The sequence below is a fragment of the Xiphophorus hellerii genome, chromosome 19 (assembly GCF_003331165.1).
Source record: "Xiphophorus hellerii strain 12219 chromosome 19, Xiphophorus_hellerii-4.1, whole genome shotgun sequence".
NCBI classification, from domain to species: domain Eukaryota; kingdom Metazoa; phylum Chordata; class Actinopteri; order Cyprinodontiformes; family Poeciliidae; genus Xiphophorus; species Xiphophorus hellerii.
In genome coordinates, this window is record NC_045690.1 from 19195626 (window position 1) to 19220966 (window position 25341).

Sequence of the window (25341 nt, forward strand, 5' to 3'; positions counted from 1 at the left end):
CAGTTTCGTAAGGGGCTTTTAATCAACATTAATAGGATTGTATGTGAAGTATGTTACATATGTATAATTGAAAACACAACAAAGTGTCTGTCTGTCTGTGTTTCATGCAGCTACAGTGTGAATGTAGCAGTTAGACCATCGCAAACGATTTGTAAACGTAAAAAAAAACCGACCGGGCCGTCAGTCTCTTGAAGCCCCCGCCCCGCCGGCCTGTTGACGGGAACTCCCCCCTAAGTTCCCCGGTTCTCCTCTCACTGCTCATTCTCTCCATGAGCCGTCACACACACACACACACACACACACACACATACCCACGCGCGCAAACGCGCAGCGACGCGTACACACACGGAGCTCCAGTGTGTTGGAGCAAACCTCTGCTCCGTCTAGTCTCTCGGCTGCCGCGCCGCAGCTGGTTTGATTCTGCGGGCAGCGCGGAGCCTCGTCGTGACAAGAGTTTTGGGGGGAATCGGCCGAAGGAGGAGTGAGCCGCGGAGAAGGAAGGTAAGACGATGGTGTCAGAGTGAGTGCTTCCTCTGCTCGCTGTTTAAGGAAACTTGCTTGCTTGTCTCGCTGTGTTGTGCCCTGTAGGAACATCAGTTAGGCTTTATGCGTGAAATTTCCAGGATGAATTGGGCGTTTTTTCCATTGTTGATACATTTGGGTCCTCGCGCGCTGAGCGGTATGTGCACATATCGCGGACGCTCGTGCCCTCTCACATCACTGGGGTACCTCCAGTTGTGAGATATCGCCAAGACTCCTGTAGTGAGGCACCTGAAGGGCTCTCACAACAAGTGGTATAGTTCTAGTCAATGTGCTCAAAGCTTAAGAGGGAAACTAACTTGATTTTGGAAAGGCAAATCAGCTTAGATTAAGTTTTTACATTATTTTTATCAGTAGATGTTCAGAAAATCGGTTGTCAGTGAGCATGGGACAGTTACTGGTATTAATCGCCAAGTTAAAAAAAACAAACAAACATATTTGTGGTTTTATAACCACAGATATTCTATCATGCTACTTACTGCAGTTTAAAGTCCTTTTCATGCATTGCCAGAGACAGTGTTGGTATGAACTGGAGTTTTTTCCTTTGATTAATACAAGGTTAACCCTACTTCACTTCTCCCTGCACACTGCTGCTCAGCTGGCTGACACAAGCCTACTACAGTTATGCATGAAAGTAGGCTTGGGCTGGTATGAGATTATCATGGTGTGATAACTTTGAGGAAAATAATTCACAACTCAGTACAATCTCCTTTTTCTCAAAAACGCCCTAAGAAGTTGGAATTTCAATCAGAAAAGTTGACTGTGCGCATATAAAAATGTGGTGAATGTGGCCAATATTAACTATCTGTTGACACTTCTGATGGTTTATCTCTTTAAACCAGACATGCTTAGTGCAGTAAACATGTTGCCATTGTTTTAAATTAGAAAAGTAAGAGAAATATGCTATTGTCGGGTTGCATTGCTAACAACAGTTAGCCACCACAGCAGTTAACAAGTCCCACTGTTTTCTGACTTGCATTCACAATGCTCCTCTCTCAGGTGTGAAGTCATTCCCAGCTGCAAACTCTAATTTTGGAGAATATTATCTCTTTTTGTTGTTCTTTTCTTTCCACACAGGTGTAACTAGGTGGTTATGTTGTTGGACAGCTACCCTGCAGCCGTATGCTTAACAGACAGGCCACTTAGTGTGAATATCAAACTGTATTGTGTTAATTTAGTATTTTGGTTGTTTATTTAGAAGTCAGAATAGATTTCAAAAGCTCTGTGGTTACATTAATAAATACATTTTTAAGTTTTGCAGCAGTCTTTGAGCTGAACGGATATGAAAAACGCTTTACCAGAGACAAATTAGAAATATTCTAAAACCAAGCAGAAATCAGAAAATTTTCTACTGTTTTGAATAATCCTGTGCTTGCAGTGCTGTAATGCAACTCATATGTGTCCTTCAGCCCTCCTATAAGGTGAACGTTTGTGTATGTGCGCACGCATTCACAGGTGTAAGTGCGCCTGCTGTTTGGCGATATCCTGTCAGGTCCCAGAAGGTGGGGGTCAGTCACAGGGTCTCCCCTCTGGAATTCTCCTAGAATAGATGTGACACACACACACACGCCCACCCGCACACACACACACACACTGAGAGAGACCTGCAGTCCTTTTTCAAACTTTGATTCCATTCCCTCCACATCCACCCATCTCAGCAATCTGGCTCATTTTTATGTCGTTCTGGACCAATCTTATCTATTCATCAGCGCTGATTCAAAAACTAAATGGCTTAAGCAGAAAAGCCTGTTTTTCATTATGTGACCAATTGTTAAATAATTTTTTTCAGTCTTTTTATTGTCAAGGAATTCTATTATGTTCACATTCTACAACGTGCGTCCAACCACCACTCTTGACAAGGCAATTCAGTATTAACAAATATTTGTTGTGTGGACTCTATTGTTGTTAAAGGGAAATGGGTCAGAAAACAGAGACAATTCACCTGTGCTTTATTGTTACTCCCCGGCAGGTCCAGTGTATTTTGTCAAGATGATAGATGCTTGAATGTGTGTGCGTGTTTGTGTGTCAGTGACTGAAAGAGAAGGAATTGGAAGAACTTGCCTGCTGAAACTTGAGCCTATTTGGACACACTGACTTTTGCAGGGCCACAAAGAGTGTTCTTCATGTACTTTGAGCAATCTGGAAGCTTCTATGTGTATGTGCAAGCCTGTGTGTCACATTAGACATCTTCTTTCATCTGACATATATACCCACAGATATTCTTGGGATTGTTTTTGCCTTGTTGTTGACATGATGCATAGTTAAGTTAGTGACTGTCTTCCTGAAAGACCCCACAGGTTGTTGTTTCTTGCAGGAAATTACAACTTGCACTTTGAAAGAATGTGCAGCTTGCAGTGGTTGTGGAACAAAGCGTCATGGGAAATATCTAAAAAAAAACAAACAAAAAACAAGCAGGGTTATAACAGGAGTAAATGTATGGTTTATGTCTATAAATAAAACGTTACATGTAAAATTTGTCTCTGTTTTAGTGGTGTAATTCCTGAATAAAAACAGGAAGCAACAGAGTAATTGCAATGACATATCATTGTCTTAACAGCCCTTTGTTTGGATTTCACCAAGGAAACCAAAAAAATAGCATTTGTTATTGCAATGGCAAAAAAAGAACAAAAAAAACATGTTTAAGCCCAACACCTAGCTTTTTTAAAATCCTTCTTACCCTGGTTTCTAGAGGTTTAAAGTTTGATTTACAAGCAAAGTACAAAAGCATAAGTTAATTCAATTTTTGTGTGACAACAAATGTTCTCATAAAAATAACACATCAAAACAACTCTCTGCACCTGCATGTGGTCTACTCCCAAGACTTGCATCGTAAGAAATTCCAAATCTTTGAGGCATTTTGTTAGCAAACCCAGTCCAACATGGTAGTTTAGTTATTGCAGTACCTATTTCTGCCTGTTGAGGCAGTAGTTTACTGGAAGTACCAATTATGATTAAGAATGTGTAGTTCCATCCTTCTACGTACTACATTGGGATGTAGAAATGAACCGTTTTCCGGCTATGGGGCCAATTCCCGATCTCTGATTTTATTAAGCTTTGACTTGCTGACACCAGTACATCCTTATACTGTCAACACATACAGAGGACAGAGGGTACTTCTTGACCCTCTGTTATAATGTTTGGTTCCATTTAGAATTTGCTGCAAGTAACCTTACTGCTATTCATGTCTAAAAACTTGATTTTTAGTTAAGTAAGTAAACAAGATGCAAAACAAATCTATAAAAATCCTGACCTGCCAATACATGTGCGTGTTGGCTTGATGTACAGTGTTGTGAAAAAGTGTTGCTTTATTTTTTTTTTTGCCACACTCAGTGTTTCAGATCTTCAAACATCTTTAATTATCAGACAAAAATAATGGTTTATGCTGACCTAGTGTAAAAATGTCATTGCTTCCTAAGCTGGTTGGGCCATTCTGAAGTGGCAACAAATGCCATCAGGCTTCTGTAATAAAAGACAAAGGAAATGTGTTAATTCAGCCAACTTGTTGAAGGTCACCCCAAGCATCTTAATTGGATTACAGAAAGGAATTTGACTGGGCCACTGTCCTTCAGATTATTGTTCTGCTGTATCACCCAAGTTCATACCTAGGTAATGTAATAAAGTGATGGGTGGGCATTCTCCCTGAGGATTTCTTGCTAAAGAGCAGAATTCATGGTCTCTATTAATTACAGGACTTTGTCAAGGTCCTGAAGCAGCAAAGTCTCCCCAGACCATCACACTGTTATTTTTGGCTTTTTTTTTTAGTTTATCTCTTGTGTTAGTTCATCTGTGCTCATTGTTTGTGCTTCAGATTTGTTTTTTTTTTAAGATTAGGGTTTTTTTCTATTCTATTTTATATCAGGTTCAAGTTTTTTTCTCCTTTTTTTTCTCTTTGCTTTGTTGATTCGTCACCTTACCCTTAGCCTGCATTCTACTCCCCTTCCCAGCTGTTTCTCATTTACCTCTGGATGTTCCCTTCCCCATCAGCATCCACTCACCAGTGATTAGCTCTTCTGGTTGCTTTGTCACTTCCACCACTTCAGCATTAGAGCTCTTCAGATTCCACTAATCCTCACTTTTTTCCTCCATTTATTCCTCCACTCCTCTCTTGTGTCCTCCAGAAGTTTGTTTGCATGTCCCGTTTCCAGGTTGTGTCGTCAGCTGTGTACTTTTTTCCCCCTTCATTAAATATGTGTTCCACTACCATCCCGAGTTGTTGTCTGCACTTTTGTGCAACATCATCATTTGAACCCTGCATTTTCTTTGATGACCTGAAACATTTCAGTGTGACAAGCAGGAAAAGAACAGAAGAATTTCAGAAGGGACAAATACTTTTGCATAGCGTTGTTTAGGGTTTATTTATTATGCCTTAGGAGCCAAACTTTTACACGCTGACTTAAAGAAGGGACATTTAAAAGACAGTGAATATTTTTTGACCATTTCATCAGTTCGAATGCACGTGTGTGTATGGGTGTTAACATCATACACACACGGTGATGACAGTGGGAATCTGAACGTGCGAGAAAGCGAGAAATCTGTTTTGCTTCCCATCTCGGATTGGCAAATCCATTCTTTGCTGAAGTGAAACATGATGTCACGTTACCTCAGGGTGTGAAATTTTACACTGTGTGGTGACTTATCCAAGAACCACAACCCACAGGGGAAAAAGTAGTAGATTTACACTTTTAATTGTATGCACTTTGAATGTACTCCTTCCTTAATTGATCGGTGGCTGATCTGGCTTTATATTTCTTGAGGATTTCTGTTCGTATCTGCTTTGTTTGACTTACAAGTACTTCTCCGGTGAAAAACATTATTTTATTTTAGTCTTCTTCTTGGTTCTCTGCATGACAAGATTGTCTGTGGGTGGATTGGTGGGTGGCTGGGCAACAGAGTGGGACTCCATTACAGAGCTGTATAAATCTGAGCCATGGTTTTTTTTTGCATTTCCTCAAGCATGTGCGTCTTTTCACACGTGCTTGTGGCTCCAAGCTCTTAGTTTGTCAGTACTTGTGTGTGTGCAGGCGTTTGTTTGTGTGTGAAGCCATCCATTCATAGCTGATTTTAAGTTGGGTTTCGTCTTTTTCAAGCATAGGTGGAAAGGGGCAGTATGAATGCCTCTGGCAAATATTCGATTGGAAGCTCTGGCAGTAATCACTATGGCTCTGGTGGTTCAGTGCAGATGGATGGAGAATGGAGGTTGGGTCTGGAGTCACAAATTGCACACTAACATCTTGTTCGAAAATGGATATGTATTCTGTGAGGTACATATCAAAATTTGCAACAATTCATGCCAGAAATGGAAGATTCACCATAACATAGCAAGACCAGATTTGAACAGACTTTTCAGTACAACTAAGAATGATTTTTTGTTGTTGTTTTCACTAGAAGAGAAAATGAATCTCAAAATAGGTTTTGAATAATCCATAGTTAGTGTAGAATAATTCAGCCCAGGTTTGAGAAGTCTATTCATTGCAGTGTTCAAGCTTATCTCCAGCTCAAGTGTCCCAGTGGCAAAAAACCCCTGAAAGAACTGAAAAGGCAATTTTTCACAAATAGAATAAAGGTTTGATAAATCTCAAACTGCGTTTTAAAAATGTGTTTTGATCAGTCCAAGTATTTCAGATTTTAATAGAATGATATAATGTAGACCAGACTAATTCTAAACGATAAAGTAGCACTGATAGAAAGCCTGGAAGCACATGCTAACATTAGCCTTTTTCACTGCTAACGAGTCACATGTCACCATTTACTAACGGAGCTTAGAAACTATTTGAATCTTGTCTGTCACTCCTCTGGTGTTTTTTTTCTAACGAGTATTGAAAATGCTGTCACATGCGCAGCATTTATGTGGCCCCAGCAATTTAAAAGGGGCTCGGGGTACTTGTGTAAACAAAGTTTTTTGTTGACAACATCGCAACTCTTCTACAAGAGCTTCATTTCTTACTTCTAATCGAGTCTCAAACATAGATGATATTGATGTCATTAAAAGCACTTTAAACCACCAGAACAGAAGATTTTTTGAAGTGCAAACTGAAACTGAAAAGGTGATCAAGGGGTCGTAAAACTTGACTCTGTGACTCCAGTTTTTTCAGGAGGAATGGGACAAATCTCCAGCAAACTATTGTTCAAGTTATGCTGTAGAAAAGGGACTTGTATGGCATAATATTGAAACTATACAGTAAATAACATCTTAAAACAATATGTCTCACTCATTATTCTGGAATTTAGCAAACAGAAATAATTTGTGCCAGTTCTAAAAGGTGTAAGACAGAAAAACTTTAGTCTGAATTAATGTCAGACAGTAAGAAAAACCAGGTATGTATTTTGATGCAATGTGCTAATACCTCAATTCCAGTGTATGTCAGATTTACATGGGAAAACAAAACTCATGGTGAAGTGCAGGAACATGATGAAAAATGAATGAAAATAAAGCCTGTTTAAAGAAAAAAAAAAGACCCTGAGCGCCTGGAGAAATACTGCAAAGGGCACTTTAGAAGATTAAAGGAGAGTCTGTCCACTTGGAAGTAAATTACAAAGGAATGAGATATTTTTATAGTAAAGTACATTTATTAGTTGCGGTTGTTTAATGAACCTGTAAAAGCGTCTTCTGCACAGACGTGTGGCATAATAGGAGAGGGGCCAATAAAAGAGAGTACGTAACAGGAGAGCAACAGAGGTGGAAACTCTTTTTCCTCTCACGCATCATTTTAATACTGGAAAGCCCCTCACATTTAAACGACTGCTGTCTGTTTAATGGCTAAAAGAGTGCAAATGCAACATTTTAGGCACATTTCATCTTCCGATTACCTAAAATTTGTATAATTATTCTCAAATTATGCATTATCACCCTGCTATATGTCTGAACATGGGCGTATTTGTTGATGGGTGTGGCGTCTCTGCTATCCTGCTAGCATAAAAACTCAGAGCAAATCATGGGCTGATGAGGTTTCTCACACATTTTGCTGTCCAATGGATTTAATGTGTGATTAATACTCTCTGCACCTGCATGTGGTTGCCTATTTTTATTGGAATAACACACACACACACACACCCCCACATGCACACACACACACACCCATGTTCACGCATATGTGCTACATGCACACTCATGGACACACCAAATTGTTACTCATCACAGCAGCACAAGGCGCTATTGTATTTAGCACTTTTCTGCCTTTTTAGTCACATAGCCATTCACATTTTCCAGCAGCATATGCTCGGTGTGTGTGCGTGTGTGTCCATGGGTGGTCTACTCATATTCCATGTAATACTGCCCACTGCTAAAAATGAAGACGACAGGGAAAGTGTGTGTGATATAGAGAAGTTGGCGTGTGTTTATTGGAGGGTTGGGGTACATGGAGCTGCGTCTCAATAAGTCAAGGCTACAAACTCTACAAGTTCTGCTTTTGTCGAACGTACTTAGAAATCTTTTTACTTACTGTCTTTATAAATCTGACAAGAAAACAACAATTTTCCTATCATGAATCCTTGACAGAGTCTATGAGGTTTTTAGGATTTCTTTAGGATTTTGAAAGAGCAATTCAGGGAAAATGAAGGAGGAGAAATTCAGATCAGACTAGGATAAAAGGACCACTTCAAAGCTAGCTGGCATAAACCAGGCTGCAGTCGCTAGGGAATATAATAAAAGATTCAAATAAATATTTTTTCTCTAAGAGGAAAAAAAAAACAATTTTTACTTTGTTTTCCACTCACGCCTACAGTAGATGCAGTTATAAATCACTGCTTTAGCAAGGTGAAACATTTTTAATTCGTTTTATTTGTTATTTCAGTTGCATTTTATGCTCTGTTATTGCTAAATGCTTAGCATCTTCTCATTCATTTCTTTTTTTGCCCACCGTTGATCTCCATCTGTGTCAAGTTTGATATACGTATGTTGATATGAATCTAAAGCTATGGAAATTCATTTTAATAAATAATTTTCTGACACTCTACAATGTGACCAAACTCTCTAAATCCTAAACGGAGCGCCAACGATTGAGCCAAATTTGCAGTGCCGTAATTCTGCCACACTTTGCGCTATCTGGAAAAACAGTTTCTGAAAGGGGAGGCGTTGCGCTTTCCAGCCAGTATTGGGTTATTATGGTAATTTCACACCTGCTGTAGCAGGGAGTGAAATTAATCTTAATTAATTGCGAAAATAATTGGCTAGATATTGAAAGTTCCAGTTGTTATGGATAAATTGGCAAATGTATATTTACTCACAGGACATTTAAAGAACTGTGTACAATTAAAATAAGCAAGAATATCCATTTGGATATCTTAAATTTAGGACATAAGGAGTTAAAATTATAGTCACAAACAATAAAACCCATAAATTAGCTTGTATTTGTGTCACATAGCTGGTGTCCATGGTAATCCAGGCCAAACCAGCAACAACAGAAAGTGGATAAGATCCAAGTTTTTGTCAAAATAAAGTCCAAACTAAGTTTTGAAATCGAAAGCAACAGCGTTTGCTGCTGAACCCAACCCACAATAGGGTGATTCATACATGAGTGAGTGGGAGGTGGACTGTGCCCAGTGGCCTCTCCTCTCCACCTTTAACCACTCGGAGATCCACCCTGGGAAAAGAAAAACAAAAAAACGGAACTAGGAGAAAGTAAAAGGAGGAGGAAGATTGTTGAGACTGGAATGAGAATTTTTGATTCACAAAAATCCCAACATCCCCCTCGCTGCTCATTGACTGGTTCCTTTGTGGCTGCGGTGAAACATGCTGATTGGCTGCTTGGCTCTGAATGTCAATGCTTCTCAACTGCGGACTCTGGAATTTGTGTGGGTGTGTGTGTGTGTTTGTGTGTGATGAGTTAATGGCTATCCATTGAATACTTGATTGTGTCCCCGCTGTCAACACAGGCCCTCTTTGTTCAGATTTTCACAAATACCCACATGTACACATGCGTCTGAATAAGAACAAGGCATTCCTCCAGCGGCAGGGAACTTGCCATGACAGAAAAAAAAGAGAGAAAAGGGAGAAAGAAATACCACCACCTTTAGGGACTCTGGTTCCTCCTGGTCCTGGTTTCAGACATGAATCAGTCTGAGGCTAAAAATGTTATATTGCTTCATTTTATGATAATTCTATGCCATCTGCTCTTTTCATCATTTCTTTCTTCTGTGTCTGTGGACCCAGATGAACCCAGTCTCGCATAAAAATGAGTTAAATTGAATTTGCAAGAATATAGGAGTTAAGAGTGTGGCTGTGGTTCTGCAGGGAGCCCTCAGTTTCTGCAAGTCAGGACTCGGCTTTGATTAAATGTCTGGAAAGCAGATGTATGGCATCTTGACAACCTAAGTGATGCCACAGCACAGTTGTTGCTACCATCAAAAGTAATAGTACCTTGTAAAAGTCTTTTAGATTAAAGTAAAACACCATGTATTTCATTGGAATTGCAGATGGTAGTCCAATGAATTGTTCTATCATTGCTCTATCAGAACCCCTTTGCAATCCAGCTGTGCAAAGGTAAGCTATGAAGTTTTGCAAACCCTATTCATGCCTTAGATATCCCAACATCCCAAGCTTCAAATATGGTGGTGATAGCATCATGCCGTAGAGGTGCCTCTCTTCAGCAGGCACACGGGGGAGCTGGTTGAAACTGATGGATTGAGCTAAATGTTGGCACAGCCTGAAATAAAACATGTTAGAGTTTGCAAAAGACTTGAGACTGAGGCAGGGTTTCACTTCCCATCAGAACAACAACTTCAACCAGAGCTACAGTGGAATGGTATGGAAAAAAGTCAAAGTCAAAACCTTGAAAATTGATTGATTGTAGACGGAAACCCTCAATCCAATTTGGTTGAGCTTGAGGTAAAAAAAAGGGTAAAAATTATATTGTTCAAGCTGACATCCTCCAAGAGACTTGCAACAGTACCTTCAGGATAGGTTTCAGATTTTTGTTGAAGTAAAAATACAAAAAACATCAAGTGTTCTTTCTTTCTTCACATTTATGTGCTACTTTCTGTGTGAAAAATGACCAGTGTGTATAATAAGTACTCTGGAAGGCACTTTAAGAGATTGGAGTAGACCTCAATAGGCCTGAGTTGTGGAACATAATGGCTGCTCTGTTACAGGATACCTTCAGCACTGTTTGGTTTGGTAAAAGCAGCAGAAACACTTGATTAGGGGTTGCAGTTGGGGTTGGAAATATCAATTTTTTTTATACATATATGTAAATTCCTGATTGACGAGTTCCTGAATTTCACTTTCAGTGTTTTACAATTATGCTTGGGGTCGCTTACTTTTGAAATGTAACTAACCGTGGTTTCCAATATCAGCACAAATCTGTCATGGTGTCAGTTTTATAGGTTAGGCTTTCTTGCTTGGAATTTGGAAAGGTATCCGGCCAAGCGAAGGATACTTTTCATGAGAGGTCATGAGACGAAGATGTGACATCATTGGCTGGCAGTGGGCGCCTTTGGCTGCTTTGCGTGTAAGATGTTCAAGCCTGCAACATCCATAACTGCACAACATATCAACTAACAACATGCCTGGGGTAAATGACTCCCTTTTATTTGTCAGTGTGGGCAGACCATGCGTCTCACAGTTGACCACAGACTGAGGAAGGCAGACCGAAGGATGGAAAATTGGAAGACTGAGCTCGATGAAACGTAAAGGAAATGCATATGCAGTGTGTTGCACAATGAGAAGAGAGTAAAATACAAGAGATTTGGATAAATCCACCCATTTTGCAATAGACCTTCAGTCTAAATATCATCTGTCCTTCTTGGGAAACAAGCAAAGAGTCTTTGCCTCTGTTTGCTCTGCCAGTTTGTACGTCAGGGCAGAGTACAGCTATTGCAGAGCTGTTAGTAAATTAAAATGTGAGTTGGGAGGACAGGAAGAGGTGGAGGAGGGAAGTAGCAATCTCTCTCTAGGGGAGTGAAAATGACCCAGTTGTACTAGTTTGCCCTTCCTTGTTTTTCTCCTCTCACTTTAATCCTAATCCATTTAAGGAGCGTCATTGGCAAGATAAGATTGCTTTGACACTGTCAAGGCTCAAGTGCATCTCTTCCTCGTTCTGGCTGGAGGAAGCCGGAAGTGGGCTGGTGTTGTGAGAGGAATGACAGCCTTTATCTCGGTCACTAAACACAGACTCAGGGAGGCCCGTCATTGTTTGCTCTGCAGCTCCGTGCGCATGCACACTTAGAGGACGGTGTAGCGCGACCGCGGAGCCAGCGGCGCGCGCTGATATTCAAGCCCAAAAAATAAGGTCACGTTTTGCAGAGGAACACGTAGACAGACACAGAAGCGGACGCGCTCCACTCGGCTGCGGTTGGATGAAGCAGTGGTGTGTGTTTAAATACGTGTGTGCGGTGGACTGTTGGCAGGCAGTATACGATGAACTGGTCAGAACCAAGCACACTCCAGCTTCCCTCATGCCTTCCAGTCTGACCACTAGTGGCTGTGCATGTGTGTGAACTTCAGTGCAGTTTAATGCTCCATCCATGCTTTCTTCCTTCCACTGTGGACAAAACTCTTTGGATCATTTTGATGGCAGAACATTTTGATCCTGATCAGCGTATCGAGTCCAACTTTCTGTGGAAAAAGCTTTTAAATCATTTTGTATCTTAGTAGAACAATGCTGTCTTAGGTAGTTTGAAAAAGTTAAGAAAAAATGAAGACGTTTTCAACATAGTTTAGGTCTGAGGACTCTTAAAGCCACGGATGCCGGCTGACAGTGTCCTATGAACTATTTGTTTAATGTGGGTATATTTGTTGAATCATTACCCTAATGATGCAAGAAAACAAGATGAAGAAAAAAATATATTTTGATATATATCAGTTTTGGGATTTTTTAACAATCGGATACAGGTTAGTTTCATTTGTGGTTTTAAATTGTATATGTATACAATGCTTTTTGAAGTGTCCTCAGTCTGAACTCTCATGTCGCATTTCATCCGTCTCTGTTTCAAAAACACAATTCTGCACCACAGGAGGCAGGAAGCTGAGCGATCAAACAGACAAAACAAGAATGGTGGATGACCAGTGCGCCATTTAATAGTTTATTACGTTGCAATTCTCTTGTTAAATGTTCTCTATCAGTAAGCTTTTTAGATTTTCTTTATCATATGCACCATCCCAACTAAAAAAGTAGGTTCTGATATTTTTGTTCAACTATTTCTTAACTGAACAAATTTTGTGTAGTGAGGGTATCGTGATGCCATAAAAGTTGGATTTGCATAAAGGCTTATTTCTTATTTCTTTCAATAAATGTTTCTTTAATTGGGTGGGTGCTTGATGAGTTTTCCGAAATTCATTACTGAGTTTCCCCGGAAAGTGGTCTAGAGTCACAAACATATTAAGTCAACTGTCAGAAACCATCATCATTGTTGTTTGATTTTGCAACACACTTATACATGCACAGAGTTTGGCTAACAGAATATTCCAGGAATACATTCAGGCATCCGCAATGGTTAAAGAAGATTTTATTGTTTTTTTTACATCAAAAAATAATCAAAAACAAAAGACAAAATTTCAGCATATTTATTTTACTCAACTTTTTTCCCCAAACATGGAAACATTAGGGTCTAATTAAGATGCACTCTTGCTCTCATTTTTGTAACTTATTACTTTTTCAATTAAAATAAGTAGGATCAGTAACTATTACATTTGTCACCATCTGTAGTTTGTAAAAAGGCTCATTTGTATCTTTTGATTCTTTCTTTGTTGTCTCATTAGAGGTTCTCTGCTCAGCCAAGCACATCTAATCCTAATGATCTTTGTACCCACAAAGGCTAATTTGAGCTTGAGTGAACATGTCTTTGTTACCAGCACCTCGTTAACTCTGTGTTTCTTTTTATTAATTCTGTTACAATGACAGGAGGATAATTTTAGGATTATGTCCTAAAATTATTCATGAAATGGATATAACTAAATGAAGTAGACTCATTGACAAAGTAGTTCATTCAGAATCCGAAATTGAGCTTCAAGAAAAAAATGGAATATAACAGACCAGTTAAGTAAAGGGTTTTTAATACAGAGACGTCATCCCAGTGAAAAGTGTGTCCATAAACTGTAAGCTACATGCAGCTGGTTGGGGCTCCTTATGATTGAATTACTGGATCAATGCAACATGGTTCTGCTCATGTGTACCGAGATGTTTGGCCTAGGGATGCACTGATTTATCGGCCGATTTCCTTCATTTTGGAAGATTGGTGATCGGCCGATACTTGCATGTGGAAGGGATCTTATCCACCGATCTTACCTACCTCCGCAAAGGTCTAAAAGTATATGTATGCAATGCTTTTTGAAGTGTCCTCAGTCTGCACTCTCATGTCGCATTTCATCCGTCTCTGTTTCAAAAACAGAGACCGGGGTTCGATTCCCCGACGGGGAGTGAAGTTTGTTTCAGGTCCCTCTTGAAAATGACATCTAGATCTCAACGGGGTTTACCTGATTAAATAAAGAATGTGAAAAGTCAACCAGTCTCTCAAATGACAGAGGGTTGACTGATACACAGGCCCACGTCTGCAGTTGACAACAGTGACGGTTGTCACCCCAACAGTTGCTATATTTAGCAAGAAAGTTGCTAAATATAGCAATTTTCTTGCTATATTTGGCAACATTTCAAAAAAAAAAAAAGCATCGGCCAAAATTGGAATCAGCAGGATTTCAGACTTTTTAAAGATCGATAAAGAAAACTGCAACTTTGAGCAACAGTCCAGTTCTTTTTTTTCTTAACTCAGATGCCTTCTCTGGTTCATTAGTGTCTATAAATTACACACAAAAAAACTAAATTCCTGAAATAAATTAACTTTTTGATGACTTAGTGAGGTTTGTTTTTTTAATCCCTTTTTCAGTTTGTTTTCTTGCTTTTCTTAGTTAGTGGTGGACTTTATGGATATTTACCCTGAGATTATACATTCCTGCAACTCAAACGGATGCCAAAAACTATCCTCTCCAGTCCTTAGAGTGCTGTGCCGCTAACTTTAGAGCTGGAGGAAAAGAGTGTAGGCACACTGTACACACTTTAATCATTTTCTCAGAAATAATTTCTTTTAACCTGGAAGGCTTCCACAAAGACTGTAAGTTCACATCTTATTAGTTTCTGTTGAGGCTATTGATTTTAGAGATACGAGAAAAAGACTGGGCACAGAAAGAAACAAACGGATCAATTTCCCCTTCGGTAGCAAGCTGAACTTTGACAACCGTGGTGGAGTTTTGTGATGATCTGAACGCCACGCAAATGTCTCATATTGCGAGTGAGCTCATGTCTCCTCCTAAGGTAAATCTAAAAGTTTGAATATTTATTTTAATAACAATAGCACAAAGAGACAAAACCCCCAGCGGACGCTCAAGGATGTCGAAGGCGAGATTTTTTCCTCATTTTGATCATGAGGTTTTCTTCTTATGCGTGTGGAAGCCTTAATGTCTGTGGCATCTGCACAATATGCCAGCACTTCCTATGATTGTCAGTTCTACGTCCTTGTGGTTTCCATGGTTACAGACATTGCTGGATCCCCCAGACATGCACAGACACCAGACAGATAAAGGTAACTTGAGCTGGTAGTTAAAGCAGAGCCACGCAGCCTGCTGAGAACTGCGAAATCCTCAAACAAGGCTCTTTTTCTCCATCCCTTCTCTCTTCTGGGACACCAGAGACATTTTACTGTTTTTGTTCAAGAAAGAGCTTGCTTGGAACGGCTTTGTGGTTACATTGTGTAGTAGTGACCAGATATTTGTTGCCTTTTTTTCCTGTCATGTGTTTTTTCCTGAAATGCAGGAAATGTGGTTATTTACTCAACTCCAGCTGCTTAGATTGATCGTGACATTTTAAGAAATTACAGTTTGAGACTGTTTTATATCTTCTCACTGCCGTTGTTTTACTTGTCTTGATGTTTTTGATGCAAGCTAAAAGGTAAAAATGGGAGGTTGGCATGTGCCGTGTTACCACACTTTTATGTTGTTCTTTCTTCTCTTCAGTCTCCCTGTAATTTTTCCCTTCTGTTTTTTGGTAAAAGTATAATTTTTTTTATACTTTGCATGAACTCAAATTTGAAGTGTGCAATTGCTTTAAAAGTTTTGCCACAGACTCCCAAAATAATGTAGGTCTGGACTTTGACTGGGCCATTTTCAGACACCAGAATGCGTTTATCTAAATCATACTTTTGTTGCTGTCGATGTGTGTTTGGTACTGTTGCCACAACTTTTGGATTTTTATCTGTAAGACAAAAGTGAAAATCCTTCTACAGCTATGCAATGCTTTGTGTTGGTCTGCCGTCTCAAATCCCAGTACAATATGCTGGAGTTTTTGATTGTATTATCACAAAATCTGTAAAATCTCGAGGTGTTTGACTAGTTTTGCAAGATGCTGCATTTCTTCTTATCTATGTTGTGATCTGCTCACAGAATCCTGACAGCAGATTTTGTCTGTCTTTGCCTCCTCATCTGGCCAGGTCGGTCAGGGCCCCTCGAGGGGGGGAGAAATTTTGATTCTCTTTCTTCTTAGCTTCGCAGGAGCTGCAGGTACTTGCATTTGTGTGGATCCATATTTGATTATGCACTGAAAAGAAACCCGGAGCAAACTAAATGACCACCGGGCGTTTTCTGATATTGGTGGACGCGCTTCGATGTGTCCCTTTTTTTTACAAACTTCTTTTGCTACTGGAGCTGACGATGTGTGTGTCAAATCCTCCCCACCTAGGAGATCCAAGATGTTTTTGCTTGATCTCACTGACTTTCTTTCATCGGTGAGGTGATACTCCTGCTATGTGTTTGAACTGAAGAGAATCAAAGGCTGCAGCTGGGGTCAGATCACCTGCGAACCAAATCTGCCAGGCTTTTCTTCACAGCCTGTCTTTTCTTTCAGCCCTGTAATGTCAGCTCTGTTCTTTCTTTCTTTCTTTTCTTTTCTTTCCTTCTTCTTGGTTGGACGATGCCAAATTCCCATCGATCACTCTTTCCTCTGTCATCAGCCGGCGTCATGCTGTTCGCTTACCATCGCTACGTTCAGTCTGTCCGTTAATGAGCAGTAGAAGTTTCAGTAAATTTCCTGCTCGTGCACCAAACTGTGTTTGCTTGCTGAGTCATGAGGGAAGAATAGAAACGCACAGAGGGAGTTTAGTGCTAAAAGAATAGCAACTTGAAAAGATCTCCGTTGGGTTAGTCTCAGATTACTGAGTCCTTTTATGAGTTTCCTGCTGAGCTTTTTTAATTGTGTTCTCTGCCTAATAGGTCTGGATTCCCATCCTGCCTCAGTTACTGTAAGTAACAGTAGTAATGTGCACAGTAACTCCTGAAATCTGACTCCGTGAAAATAGTAAATAACACACACTGACTCACGTTGATTGCACTAAATGATTTTTCTTGACAGTAGTCAAATCCTATGTACCGAGCACTTGGCACTAAAGTTATTCTTAAAGTTGACAAAAATCTGCAAAATTGTTCTGCAATTACAATGCTAGTATTACAATCCAAATGCCGTGTTTACACAAACCAGCACTTTTTTCTGCATCCTAATTAAAGACTAAAAACGTCTAAAAAGCAATCATTTAAGAAACGTTGAACTTCACGTTGATGTGGCCTGTAATTACCCTGTAATTTCATCATGGCAACATTGTGATTCAGCAGCGATTTACTGGTTTATTTGTAGGGGCATTGTGTAGAGTTTCACAATTGACTGCAACTCTATCCAGTGGCAGACTGTGTGGGCAGAGCGCTCATGGGAACCCGTCGGAGTCGCTTTTGTTGTTGTTGATAACTTTCTTGGTTACATGCCCAAAACACCCACGTTCATGCATGCGCTAAAGACAGTGCACACCGAAGCCGACATGTAGTCCAATATGTCTGCAGATTGCTAAAGACGTCAATAATTACAACTTAAGCAAAGCTAAAAATAGATGTTTGTTTTTCCTTATCGAAAAGTCACACACTATAGAAGAAGACTGTATGTTTGTGTTCATATGCCCTGAAGTTCAGTCACTTTACATACAAGCATGTGTACATATAAGTGATCCCTTACAATACACTGCAGGTTTAGAGCCAAGAAACACTCAAAGCATTTCTAGATAGCTTTTCATCCCCGGCATTTCTCACTTATCAGCTTCTGACGTCATTTCTCTGCTTGCAGAAAGAAATGTTCTGTAAATTATTTATTTCCCAGAGTTCCCTCCATGCCTTCTTGGCCTTTCTTTTTTTTTTTTACAGAATAAACTTGTGGTATGTGATAAAACTAAGACAGACTTTTTTTTTTTTTATCACTCAGCAACTCAGAAGAACTTTTTTTCTTTTTTAAGGAGTATTTTCAGCCCTAGGTAGAGAAATATGCAGCTGTGACACCGCTGCACGTCGCATTTGCCTGCAGGCTGCAAACCGCTCAAGCAGGGTCTTATTTATACAGCTATACAAAGAGCTTTGAGATGCAATTTACAAAAAATATGTACTTTAGTGTGTCTCAGAAACAGGGTAATATTTAGCATTATATACATGTATTTTTAGGTGAATGAGATGATGATACTTGATGTGGTGTCACATGTGTGCTGATATGAACAGGGTCTCAAATATGAAGTGTGCTGATGGGTTGGGACAGACTTTGGTTTTAGACAGACCCGACTGTGAATGTGTTGTTGCTTTAACGTCCTCCATGCCTGTTGGAGACGCTCTATATATGATAGTTTCTTTTGTTGCTTTTCTGGGAAATGAGGGTGTCGTGTCGTTCACACCGTAATGCAAAATTAACAGTTTATGAATCAATTTTGATTCTGCAGACTGTTGGGTAGTTAAAGCCTCTATTAAATCTGACTTTCCCCCCTGTTACATTTCTCTGACTGCTTTATGAAATGTAGTTTACAGAACTCCTGGTATGAAGAAGAGCATTGCCGAGGGGTTAGCATTAAATATTCTTAAAAATAAATGACATTCTTTCTTATATGTCGTGGTAGAAGGAGGGGGGGATTGAGATGACGAGAGGATTTTGGTTTTAAGGTTCATCTTCTATGAAGGCATAGGTTTTAAAGAACAATTATGACTCTAAGGGAAGGTATCTAACGCATTCATCATTTAGGATGAATCAGGGTAATGCAAGCTGCTCTTCCCCCCTCCGGCGGGGATGTCAGGATGACAGCGTTGCCCTGGGCATATGACCCATCTTCTTCCTTTGAATCTAACACATATTTATGGTATGTTATTGAAACAGTGGGACTTGTCAGACTTCAGACATGTGAAGTGAAATATATTCTATAATGTAAAGTTTCTCTCTAAAAACGCTGTCTTAAGGCTCCTCTGCCTTATTCTAAAAGGTAGCAGGGCAGAGAGGGATCCAAAATTCTGGGAAGTCTTGGGGGAAAAAAAAAAACTTGGATGGCTTTGGAAGACCAGAAATTTCCCAAAAGCCGATGAAATCACCAGACTTAAGCTGACGTTGAGACGCAGGACTTTTTGTAGCAATCATTAGAACTAACAACACTCCCCGCCTTATAATAAAGCTTTTTGGAAAACTGCTCATTAGTTGTAGGCTGAGGGAAGGAGACGGGGCGAGGACTGAGTCCAGAGTCTCCCAGAGGTTTAGTGGCTCTGAGCTTCAAAGACCCAAACAGTCAGGGTCAGGGTAACACTGTTACTGCTGCAGGAGGGGCCACATCAAATCAAAAACGTGTGTTTGTAGTGGCAGGTAAAGTGTACACAGTTGTTAGAGTAACGGTGACTTTACCGTTACTCTATTTTTTGAATTAAAGAATTATTTTTACTTTAATTCAAGCACATTTATCCACACTTATTTTTTTGTTTTGGTAAACCTTTTAGGACGTACGGACATTTCCTTACTCAAAATGTTAGTGCCAAAGTGTCTGCATTTACTTCTTCATGGTGCGTGTGTGAACAGCAAATAGATGTGTGGCGGGGACTTGGCAGGAGACCGTCAGGATGACTGTGTGTCTGCCTTCCCCCAGGAACTTCCATCTGGAAATTTGGAAACATAGAACTGTCTGTTCATGTTATGTGGAAACATGGCCTCACAGCCACATTTACGCTTATTGAGAAAGACAGTCATGCACCTACCAGAAATATAGACTGTACCACCTTCTGAACTTTTACAGGAACATGCACACCCGTGCAGCCGTACATATGAGCAGTGAGAGTTCAGGCTCTAACTCTTTGCAGTAGTAAAACGTAGGCTGTCAGGTTCATACATATTCATAAGGTAGTAATGACAGAGGAGCCGCTGACCTTAAATGAATATGTTATATTATAGGAATATACTTTAAATGCTTTAATGGAGCAACCTTTCAGAATTTAAGTGGTTGGTTTTTAAAAAGCTGAACACTGTAAAATAAAACATTTCACCTTTGAATGAGCATTGTTCAGCTTAGTGAAGGCTATGCTTACTGAATGCTGAGCCATCTTCTGAACGACAAACCATAGAAACGTTTATAATCAGTTAAGGCAGTACTTATTATCATACTGTTAGAGTACTTTAACAGGTTGTGGACTAAAATGATTAATACTTCAAAGGAATAGCTCATAAAAAACAAATGTTCTGTGGTGCAAATCATATCATACAATTCTACCAGCCTTATTTTTGGTAGATTTCACATGTCTCAATATTTTTGATTTAGCACATAGTTTATGTATTAAGCTACATTTTTGATCATTTGGTTTGTGGTTTTAAAAAAAAAATCTTTTTTTGTTTTATTTTACCTCACAACTGAGCACGCTTGTTGTTTAGAAACAACCAGCTGTCAGTTTTTAGAAAGTTTCTTTATCTGTGTTTCTTCAAAACACCAATACAAGAAATGCTCTTGCTTTTTCCATCATAACTGCAGCACAACAGGTTACATCAAGATGCAAGCATCACTGCAATATCAGTGGATGCAGTATTTGGTATCTTTTCCAAGAATCATACAATATGTCGCAAATACATCGCCGTCCCAGTATCAGTGTGTGCAATATTCACATCGCAAAGGACCGAAGTGCAATAATTGTTGTCTAATATTCTGAGTGTTATGAACTGGCATGTCATATTAAGCCAGCTGGACACAGAGTCTCCCACTGGCAGATGGTCACACCGGACTCTAATGACATTGTCCAAAATGCCAGAGTCACAGAGTGATGGAAGAACAGATAAGAAGGAGGAATGAAGAAATTAGGCAGATATGACAAGTGAATCACTCTCAAATACAGACAAAATCATAATTGTAACATTCACAAAAAAAAGTACAACCTGTGTAGATTAATTAAGAACAAGATGGTGCAGGATAACTTGCACCATCCTTGTATTGAATATTCAATACAAGAATATTGAATATTCTTGTATTTTTTTATATCACAAGGTAAGAAAGAAATCACAACAGTTGTTTCCAATATTGTACATCCCTAATGCTTAGCCATTTAGAGGTACCCTGCCTCTTATTCATTGGTCGCTGGAGAAAGGTAGAACCCTCTGCATGGATGGATTCATGGACCTCTAATCTTCATGCAGAACAGATCTCAGTAACTTACATTCAATAACTTGCTTGCTTTTGTAGCACTGACCTGGTTCTTTTGTCAAACTATTTACATGCTATTGATCATATTGCTCTTATTTTTCAAAGTAACAGATTTGCAGGAGGTATGAACAATGCAACTCTTTAATCCCAGTTGCGAGGCAGTACTTGCTGCCTTGGAGGATTCTGCTTGCGAGGAGATAAAGAAAGTAATACATTTTATGGATGCCAGTTTATAAAAAAGAATGAGCTCATTTGAAAGGTTGTAAGTAATATGTTTCACTCTCATGTTTTTTATGTGTTACATCAATGTTAAACATAGTAATTTGGGATTTTTAAGTATATAGAAAACAAATTTGCACAAATATTCTACTGTAAAGTACATGGAAATATTTAAGCATTTAGCTATTGGGATTTGTAATATTGCTGTTTCATTCTGTTCTGTTCAGTTTCTAGCACAACCGGGCACACGCCGTATGCACTTTAGTTAACGGCCCGGTCTCAGCGTTGGAAATAGGTCAGTAAGTTATTAAGATAATTAGAAAATCATGCTTTGATAACAGGGATTATCCACAGCCTTTTGAGCAGACCAGCGTTGACAGTCCAGTTGGAGAGTCTGCTAGTCTTAGGATGATAAAGAGAAGAGGGTTAGTGAGTTCAAATGAAAATCGCTTCCCACATTCAGAGCTCTCTGCATGGCAGGAAATACCTCCAGTTGTGTCTTCCTCGGTTATTCCAGCGCTGCTACAGAAGGTCACTTGCGTCCTTTCTGCAGCTGGATGCATCTCCACGGATGAAAAGCCAAAGTTGAATGACCGAAACTCAATCTCTCTTCGTTTTTAAAATGAAGCTAATAACTCTGCATGGCTTCAGTTTCCGCCTGCAGTTTGTTTGTTTTGAAATCCCATCATCTTGAGCAGTTTTCCTCCTCTCCCAGGAGGTGTTGTGTAAACTTGTGTGCTTTAAAGCTTTGGGTTACATTTAAAAAATTTTTTTTTATTAACAGTCACTTTCTGATGAAGCGCTGCTGCTTCACTGAAACGGACAGTTGCGTGCGAGTTGCACACCGTTATCGGTCAGAGTGTCTGTGCATCGGGACAGTAGTCAGCAGGATGTTTCAGGCTTGCAGCAAGTTAGAGCCACAGAAACTGCAAAGCGTTCCCACATCGCCTTTGAACTGCTGCTGTAATGAGGGAATGTTCTTTTCTAAGCCCAGCCCAGGGGAGTGTGTGTGCATGTGTGTTTGTGTGACATGGTGACTCATACAAAGCTGCAGCCATTGTCTTTCTACCCCTGATTGTGTTGTTTTCTTCAGCCTCAAAGGTGATCGAAACAAATGAGAACCCCAGGTGTTTGTGGTGGCTTGTGTTGCACCAGAAGAGACTCTTCAGCCTCACCTGAGATCACCTTGGTCTCAGCATGCTGTCTCGACAGTGTGTTCTTGCTTAATGACAACGCAGCCAGGCAGTCCCTCACTCGTGTGCTTTCTCCTAAATCCTGGTTTTTACGTTATTTGGATCTGTTAAGTAACTCTCAAGTCGGCTCATGCAGTAAATCTCTGCCATTTTGCTGCCATATTATGAACAGATGTTCACCCGCATGCTGTCGATACATGTAACTGTAGCCTGCAGCTATTTTTGGAAGACAGACCGGCCTCTCCTAGGCTTCTTTTGTTTACTCAGAATAATTGGCGCGACCAAACCCAGTTTTCTGACTCATTTAAATGAACATGTTCTTTTTATTGTGGTATTATGCTTTTGTTTCTACTTTTTTTTTTTTTTACTCTAGTACAACCATCATCATCTTGTTTTTATGATTTTACCGGAGAAGAGCTGATTCATCGCGACTAAAATAATGGACTCTCAATCGTTTATGCAAGAGCATCCAATTAAGGTGCTAGACACTTAAGTGACTCATTAGAGGCATTCTGCCTCTAATGCCTCTGTAACGCTGTCTGCAGACATATGAGCAGACAGATCTGCTAAATTTACTTTGAGTAACAAAATATAAATGAATGTAAACAAACTCAAACAGATGCTGGTTGTTTTACCGTTTGCTGTGCCCTAGTTTTGCATTATACTTTATCACTTTGAGGTTGCCGTGAGACGTACATGCTCTTAACACTTGAGGATTTAAAATAATAAGAAACCAATAAACAACCAAATCATATGTGCAAATAGGAGGTGGCTATAGGCCAGGGGTGGGCAATCCTGGTCCTCGAGGGCTGGTGTCCTGCAACTCTTATATGTCTCCCTGGTCCAACACACTTGAATCCATTAGCTGAATCACCTCCTAAGTGCAGTCAAGTTCTCCAGAATCCTGCTAACGACCTCATTATTTGACTCAGGTGTGTTGAAGTAGAGATACATCTAAAAGTTGCAGGAGACCGGCCCTCGAGGCCTGGAGTTGCCCACCCCTGCTATAGGCTGTCATGCAGACTTTAACACAACCACAAACTTCAGTGTGTTTTATTGAGGCCTTACCTGGCTGACCTTCAAATGCATTTAGGGGTCATGAAGTTAGTAAATAGTTTTTGTGGAACTGTACAAAGACTCACGGTTGAGTATTTAAGAAATCCATAAAACACGATTTACACTGCTGGCATCTCCGCTCTACTCCACGGCAAATATGCACCGATTGTAGTCAGTAAGAGGATTTACGATGCCTCCGCATGGCTGCCAACAATGGCGGCGTATGCAGCACCTCTGCATCACTGTCCGCATCAATGTCCGTCAAAATTAAAGCCAAGCCTATTTTTGCGGCTCTAACAGGAAAATGCATGAGCACTGGATCCATACTTTCAAAATAATTCACCAAGACAGACTGCATTTGCTCAAAATACTAGTTAAATGAATGAATATAGTTGTATATTTATATACAACTCAAATATTGATTTCTGAACTCTTCCTTAGTTAAAACATTAGTATTGTTGTTTCTAAATGAACAGGAACTTGTTTTCTTTGCATTATTTGAGGTCTGAAGGCACTACATCTTTTTTGTTATTTTGACCACTCCTCATTTTATGCAAATAAATGTTAAATTTTTGCTTGTAATTTCTGAGACGTGATGTCAGTAGTTCATAGAACAAAAGAACAATGTTCATTTTACTCAAACATATTTCTATGATAAGTAAAATCAGAGAAACTGATCATTAATTTTTCCAGAGCTGTATATATACTGCCAGCATGTGTCACTTTTGGTGATGGATACACACAAAATGTAGGCTTAATTTTGAAAGCATGTTTCCTTGCTCCAGTCACAGTGGAGCATTGGTCACGGCAGACGAAGTGAAATAATAATGGTTGTGTCGGGCTATTACATAAAATATTTATGAAATATGCAGAAATTTATGGTAAATACCTTTTGCAAGACGCTGTTTGTCATACGAGTTAAGTACAATGATATGAAAAGAATGCTTACGAGTACAAAACAGAGGTGTGCTTGGAACATGTGGGTATAAAGGTGTGAACAACTTGACAAAGGGATGAATAGACCAACGCAAACAGCTGTCAACAGGAAGTCATAGAAAATCAATTGAACAAAACACAAACGTTTCATGTGGCTAATTGACATTTAGGTGCGAGTGAACAAGAAATATTGCTGTGTATATTGATGTCTCAAAGTGATGAAATGTGAAGCAAGTTCCCAGCGCCAGAGAGGCATGAGTAGACAGGAGGACAGGTCACAAACGGGAAGACACTGTTACTTTTCTCATTAAGCGAGCCGAGAGCCGATAGAACTAATGAGGTTTTGGTGAAAAGAACACAGATGAAAGAAAAAAGGCGAGGAAAGTCTTTAAGAATAAAGCAAATAGAAGGATTTCTCAATGAAAGACAACAGGGTTGGGGTAAAAGAGAAGCGACTGATGGGATTTAGGACAAGGGAAGTGTGTGAGTAATGTGGAGCAGTGGGTGTTCACATGGCCCCAGTCTCTGTGCGACACTCCCACTGACAGAGAACGACTCGGTAAACATGCACACTCTCCAGATGAAAAGACAGTCGGACATTTGACCGTGAGCGGAGACCGGGGGTCACATGCACAAACACGACTCCAAGAATAGACGCTAAACAGCAGGGAAGAAAATAGCCCAGTAACAGAGGATGTGGGGTGCATGTGTATTTGGGTCTGTCTTTTTTATAAGTGTTTGTAGTTCTACGTTTATATCTCGAGTTAATTTGATCATCTTTACATAAACAGTCCAGCGCTCGTGTCGTACCTTCGTCCATAGCTGTTACTGATCCCGCAAGCTGTTTAATATTTGTTACATTTTCACTTCATGACTTTATTGGTCCCACAACATGCACTAATTTGTTTCTTTCTGTCTGTTGAGGTTTTGCTCAACCACAGGTTTAATAGAAAGAAGCAGG

At 39.8% G+C, this 25341-nt stretch overlaps 1 protein-coding gene across 3 annotated transcripts in view; it reads left to right on the forward strand.

Annotated features, from left to right (window-relative positions):
* Window positions 1-270: 270 nt before the first annotated feature.
* The window catches only part of ppp2r3a (protein phosphatase 2, regulatory subunit B'', alpha), a 67762-nt gene continuing 42691 nt past the window's right edge, over window positions 271-25341 (forward strand). For 2 of the 3 annotated variants that reach the window (XM_032546573.1, XM_032546572.1), the window contains exon 1: window positions 271-501. The gene's annotated coding sequence lies outside the window, so the exon portion shown is untranslated. The remainder of the gene's footprint in view (window positions 502-25341) is intronic. The other variant, XM_032546575.1, reaches the window with a different exon arrangement.